The sequence below is a fragment of the Armigeres subalbatus genome, chromosome 3 (assembly GCF_024139115.2).
Source record: "Armigeres subalbatus isolate Guangzhou_Male chromosome 3, GZ_Asu_2, whole genome shotgun sequence".
NCBI lineage: Eukaryota > Metazoa > Arthropoda > Insecta > Diptera > Culicidae > Armigeres > Armigeres subalbatus.
In genome coordinates this window covers 339,522,557-339,529,572 of record NC_085141.1, presented here as the reverse complement: position 1 = coordinate 339,529,572, position 7,016 = coordinate 339,522,557, and the positions used below count along the sequence as shown (strand labels likewise).

General features: G+C 43.3%; 1 long non-coding RNA gene across 1 annotated transcript; it reads left to right on the top strand.

Moving 5' to 3' along the window:
• Positions 1–1,223: 1,223 nt before the first annotated feature.
• Positions 1,224–6,129, top strand: LOC134221645 (uncharacterized). Its single transcript, XR_009982371.1, has 3 exons — positions 1,224–1,556; positions 1,631–1,753; positions 5,973–6,129. It is a non-coding gene; the product is annotated as an uncharacterized LOC134221645 (long non-coding RNA).
• Positions 6,130–7,016: the final 887 nt, after the last annotated feature.

The window sequence follows — 7,016 nt, the reverse complement described above, 5'->3', positions numbered from 1 at the left end:
ATAAATGGATTTAATCGAAAAACAACAAATTGAGTTTCCAGGAAAATTCGAGGGCATTTACTAGTCTTTTTCTGACTCAAATCATTATAGTCGTTCATACTATAACGTGTTATTGACTGAGCATCCTATTCTGCCATAGAAAAGTGTTGTTTGGCTAATTTCAATAATAAACTTTGATATGAATTTTAATTGAATAAAAAAAAACTCTCCACTGACGTAATCTGAAAAATGTAACGAAAACGCCATTTTTCGCGTTCCTTTCTTAGCCGTGCGGTATGATGCACAGCTATTGTTATGTAGCCACGCTGAAAGTGGTGGGTTCGATTCCCGGTCCAGTCTAGGAAATTTTCTCGACTTCCCTTGGCATAAAAGTGTCATCGTGTTAGCCTTATGATATACGAATGTAAAAATAGTTACCTTGGCTTAGAAACCTCGAATTTAACTGTGAAAGTGCTAATTGAACACTAAGCTATGAGGCGGCAGTGTCCCAGTGGAGGATGTAATGCCAAAAAGAAGAAGAAAAGAAGAAAATCACTGGTCCGAAATATGAAAAGATGGCCCTTTCAAAACACTGTCCTTCACCATTTTATGTTAATGGTGAGACATTTTAAGCCAGGTTTCAAATCAGACTTTCAGCTACTTTGACAGGAATTTCGACAAAAAACATGTTTGCTAGGGCACGGCTGTGCGAATCTCGATTAAAGCTTAACATTTTGCTGACATCCCGGTAAAAAAATAAAGTTTAAAGATCCAACAAAATTGAAAGTTGATGAAGGCTTTTTCAGCTGAAAAAGAAGCTTACATATTCAGCCTGAATTGTTTGTTGGAGAACCACTAGATCCTTGGTTGTACGTCGTAAGCTCGATCAAACAAAACAATATTGGTCAAACATTTGATTATTCAGAAGATAAGGGAAATGTTTTTCAGGAATTCAAGGAATTGCTCCTAGAACTTCTTTGGCTACAATATTTCAGTCTGAAAATATTAGAGAACTTCATTTTAACAAAAATTGCTAACTCGACAATTTTTTCAACTCTATGAATTAATACGTTTTCTTCTAGAATTTCCAGACAAAATCTTATAAGAATTCTTTCGAAAAGTTCTCCAGTAAGCCCATCGAGAAATTCACATGGAATTCATTCAAGAATTTATATATAAAACTTTCTTCTGAGTTTCAAATCAGACATCCCGCATAGAAATAAATCGTACGCTAAATGATCAGTATCATAAGCTTTCCATTCCCCTTGTAATCATCATTATTTGTACGATACATATACAATCGAATGATAAATATATTTTCCGACATAATCATACACAATTATTGGCAAATTATACATGTTATAGTAATGATTACTAGAATGGGAAATGAAAAATAATATGCCGGGAAAAAATCATACCTGATATAATTTGGGTAGTTATTCACACCCGACCGCATAAAAAGATTTTTTTATTTTCAGTGTTGTAGTGACATTTTCTTGCTGACGGCGTTGATCGCGAGGTTGATCGCCGGAATTTTTTTTAAGTCGTTGGTGAGCTAAAAAACAAAAAGGATGCAAGTAAGTTAATATTTTTATTAAATAAAACGGAAAGTAAATTTATTTTTGTTCCTCCCATTTTTGTTTATTCACAGAGTCCACTACACGGGAAAACGTTAAACGGATTCATGCCGCCTGCGGGCACTGGTGTTACGCCACTCCATACAGCGCTGGCGGAATAAGCAAATCGGCTGAATAAAAAGGATATGCTTGAGATGGTAATAATCTTTTGTGATGCTCCTTTCAATATATTCTGTGTAACACGGCGAATAACGTTGTTTGAGACCGTCGATCCAATGATTGAACGGTATTGCGATAGACCATGCTACGGTACCGAATGTCTGATGAAAACACTCCCAAAAATATGCGGCTGAAACACCGGTATGCGGTATGACCAATCACAATAATCTTTCAATTATTGGACCGATTGGCGGAATTTGGTACATAGATGTTATGCCAACCTACGTTCTGTTCATGATCTTTTATGTCGTGAATAGACAGTACCCTCTATGTATTTGGCGTGCAACCAAGCTTGAAACAAACCTTAGAACAAATTTGTGGGCTTTGTGGCCATGCGGTTAGCGACATCAATCGTCTAGACGCATGTGCTGTGGAGTGTGGGTTCGATTCCCGCGCCGGTAAGGAGAAAACTGTTCGTAAAGCGAAAAGTTCTCCACTGGTCCATTGGATGTTATGGAATGTCCTATCCGTTGTCTCATGCTAGATGTTAAGTGTTCAGTCTGTGCGACCTCTGGTCGAAGACGGTGATTCTGTCTTTTTTTAAGTCCCCTACGAAATGCAGTGGAACGGCAGCGGAAATGGCATTCATTCATTTATTTAGTCTACATCTATACAGATAACACTGAATCAACAATTTGACGCCACAATACACGGTTCGAGGCCGCATCTCTCCATCCTCGAATACGCCCCACGCTCGCCAAGTCGTTCTGCACCTGGTCTGCCCATCTCGCTCGCTGCGCTCCACGTCGTCTCGTACCTGCCGGATCGGTAGCGAACACCATCTTTGCAGGGTTGCTGTCCGGCATTCTTGCAACATGCCCTGCCCATCGTACCCTTCCGGCTTTAGCTACCTTCTGGATACTGGGTTCGCCGTAGAGCTGGGCGAGCTCATGGTTCATTCTTCGCCGCCACACACCGTCTTCTTGTACACCGCCAAAGATGGTCCTAAGCACCCGTCTCTCGAATACTCCGAGTGCTTGCAAGTCCTCCTCGAGCATTGTCCATGTTTCATGTCCGTAGAGGACTACCGGTCTTATTAACGTCTTGTACATGACGCATTTGGTGCGGTGGCGAATCTTTTGATGCGATGATGCGCCTTCGCATTTCACGACTAACGTTGTTGTCAGCCGTTAGCAAGGATCCGAGGTAGACGAATTCCTCGACCACCTCGAAGGTATCCCCGTCCATCGTAACACTGCTTCCCAGGCGGACCCTGTCGCGCTCGGTTCCACCCACAAGCATGTACTTTGTTTTTGATGCATTCACCACCAGTCCAATTTTTGTTGCTTCACGTTTCAGGCGGGTGTACAGTTCTGCCACCTTTGCAAATGTTCGGCCGACAATGTCCATGTCATCCGCGAAGCAAATAAATTGACTGGATCTGTTGAAAATCGTACCCCGGCTGTTACACCCGGCTCTCCGCATGACACCTTCTAGCGCAATGTTGAACAACAGGCACGAAAGTCCATCACCTTGTCTTAGTCCCCGGCGCGATTCGAACGAACTGGAGTGTTCGCCCGAGATCTTCACACAGTTTTGCACACCATCCACCGTTGCTTTGATCAGTCTGGTAAGCTTTCCAGTGAAGCTGTTCTCGTCCATAATTTTCCATAGCTCTACGCGGTCTATATTGTCGTATGCCGCCTTGAAATCAACGAACAGGTGCGTTGCGACCTGGTATTCACGGCATTTTTGATGGATTTGCCGTACAGTAAAGATCTGGTCCGTTGTCGAGTGGCCGTCGACGAAGCCGGCTTGATAACTTCCCACGAACTCATTCACTAATGGTGACAGTCGACGGAAGATATTCTGGGATATCACTTTGTAGGCGGCATTGAGGAAGGTGATCGCTCGAAAGTTCTCACACTCCAGTTTGTCGCCTTTCTTGTAGATGGGGCATATAACCCCAATATTCTGACTATCAGTTTGTGCAGGCAAGTGGCTAGCTTTTCCGGGCCCATCTTGATGAGCTCAGCTCCGATACCATCCTTACCAGCTGCTTTATTGGTCTTTAGCTGTTGAATGGCATCCTTAACTTCCCTAAAGGTGGGGGCTGGTTGGCTTCCATCGTCCGCTGAACTGACGTAGTCATCTCCTCCGCTGCCTTGACTTTCATTGCCTGTACTCTCAGCGCCATTCAGATGTTCCTCGTAGTGCTGCTTCCACCTTTCGATCACCACACGTTCGTCCGTCAAGATGCTCCCATCCTTATCCCGGCACATTTCGGCTCGCGGCACGAAGCATTTGCGGGATGCGTTGAGCTTCTGATAGAACTTGCGTGTATCTTGAGAACGGCACAGCTGTTCCATCTCCTCGCACTCCGCTTCTTCCAGGCGGCGTTTCTTCTCCTGAAAAAGGCGGGTCTGCTGTCTCCGCTTCCGTCTATAACGTTTCACGTTCTGCCGGGTACCTTGCTGCAGCGCGACCGCCTGCGCTGCGTCCTTCTCCTCCAGAATCTGTCTGCACTCTTCGTCGAACCAATCGTTCCGTCGACTTCGACCCATATACCCGACGTTGTTCTCCGCTGCGTCGTTAATGGCTGCTTTGACTGTATTCCAGCAGTCCTCAAGAGGGGCCCCGTCGAGCTCACCCTCTTCCGGCAACGCTGCCTCGAGATGCTGCGCGTATGCAGTGGCGACATCAGGTTGCTTCAGTCGCTCTAGGTCGTACCGCGGCGGTCGTCGGTACCGAACATTGTTGATGACGGATAGTTTTGGGCGCAGTTTAACCATCACCAGATAGTGGTAAGAGTCGATGTTAGCGCCACGATATGTCCTGACGTCGATAGTGTCGGAGAAGTGCCGTCCATCAATCAGAACGTGGTCGATTTGTGATTCTGTCTGCAGTGGCGATCTCCAGGTGTACCGATACGGGAGGCTGTGTTGGAAATAGGTGCTGCGCATGGCAATATTCTTGGAGGCGGCAAAATAAATTAGTCGTAGGCCGTTTTTGTTTGTCCGCCGGTGAGCGCTGAACTTTCCTCTAGTTGGTATAAACTCCTCCTCTTGGCCAACCTGAGCGTTCAAATCTCCTATGATGATTTTGACGTCGTGGCTTGGGCAGCTGTCGTACTCACGTTCCAGCTGCGCGTAGAATGCGTCCTTATCATCATCAGTGCTTCCGGAGTGTGGGCTATGGACGTTGATTATGCTGAAGTTGAAGAACTGGCCTTTGATCCTCAACCTGCACATTCTTTCATTGATCGGCCACCACCCGATCACGCGCTTTTCATATCGCCCTCACTATGAAAGCTGTTCCCAGCTCGTGTGTGTTGCCGCAGCTCTGGTAGATGGTATGATTACCTCTAAACGTTCGCACCATTGATCCCTTTCCAACAAACCTCCTGCAGCGCTACGATGCCGAATCCACGGTCCTTGAGCACATCGGCGAGTATGCGTGTGCTCCCGATGAAGTTGAGAGATTTGCAGTTCCACGAACCGAGTTTCCAATCGCTAGTCCCTTTTCGTCGCAGTGGTCTTCGCCGATGGTTCTGGTCCGTACTCTCTTGTTGATTGTTCGTTGCTTATGATTTTTTAAAGGCTGGCTTGCAGGGCCTGACACCAAACCCCCTAAATTTCCGGAGGACCATTCCTCCTTATTTCCGGTGGACCATGGTGCACAGTTTCACTTAGAGTCCCTCGCTGGCACTCGGACGATGATCAGCCGCCCTAACATGGGGAACAGACGCTGTTGTGAGCCGATCCTGACATGGAGAACAGACGCTCAATAAGATTTGCACCTCCGGAGAGGAGCAAACCCCTTCCCTGTCAGCATACGACCATAGTTCCCACTGGGTTGGTTACCCGATCTTCCCTAAGGTTGCTCGTATCCCGGCCAGCACCGCGGGGAGGTAGGGATAGGAGTTGCTGGGTAAGAGGCTAAGGACCGCGATATGGGGTCTATTTTATTCCTTCACGTACGCGAAGTACCAATGGTACGCTTTACCCAGCATTTGCCGTGCCAATTGACAAATCTTACCACTTCCGTCGCCGTTCCGTTACATTGCGTTTAGGACAATATAAGGAACTGGTATCCTGCAGAGTAGTCAGCAGAGGAGGATACTGCCGAGTTTTATGGTTCATACAAAATGTATTTCAAGGGGAAGCGTTGGGATTCAAAATTGCCAAATACATATCATAGTGCATAAGAAAAGCACCACATTAATAAGTAGATTAATTGTTTTAATATAATTCACAGGTGGAGTATCCAGCTTGGTAATGGCGGAGATCAAACGTCCCTGTATTTTTAAACTGATAATAGTTCCAGCAAAAATATGGATGATGTAAAAACTATGTAAAAAACTATGTAATATAATAGCAATAATAGCAACTTTCCTGTGTTGGCTTTATTTCAAGAAAATTGAAAACCACCCAAATTTAAATATTACCCTATATTGTGGTTTGAAAAATAGTATACATATTATAATATAGTTATCATATAATTAAATAATTATTGCACAGCGTTTAATTTGGATGAATAGCTTAATCATCAAAAAATCGTACTATTCATCGTCTTTATTATATATAATCAAACCCCAAATGATCGCACGTAACAAAAACGAAGATAAACTAATGATTCATGGTAAAATTGCTTCACAAAAATGCATGGAAAAGTTGGTGTTTCTGAATGGTAACGATACTTAACAACCCATTCGATGTATCATCCAAAAGCTAAATATTTTAAGGGTTATCGTAAATATCATTCGTGGTATAATTAACGTACGGTATTTCATATGATTCCTCAAATAATTCAACTTTAATTTTCTATACTCAAAAAACGATTACTAGAAAAATAGTTGAATAATTCCATTTTATTCGGGATTCCTTCGCAAATTTCTTCACGAAAAACTTCATGCATTGTGTAACCCGTGAAATGGTTCCATTTGCGGTTTTGTAAATAATTAACATAAAACACTTAAATTATTTGAATGTCAACTACATTTCTTGCGAATATCGAATTAATACTAAATTAAAGTTAAAACGTAGAAAAACTACACTGACAATATTTTACACGCTCATGCTAATGGTTTCACATGTGAATTTTCACTAATTGAGAAGCATGGCAAAAGATTTCCAGACTTTCTCCTGCCTATGAATTCATTTTGCCTGATGGGTAGTGCGATGGACTATTCACCTAAAAAGTAGGAATTATTAATTATTCGATTTTAGAATAGATTTCTAGTATGTACTTACCATTTTGAATATAATACAATGAATTGCAATCTCGAATTAGGTATTGAAT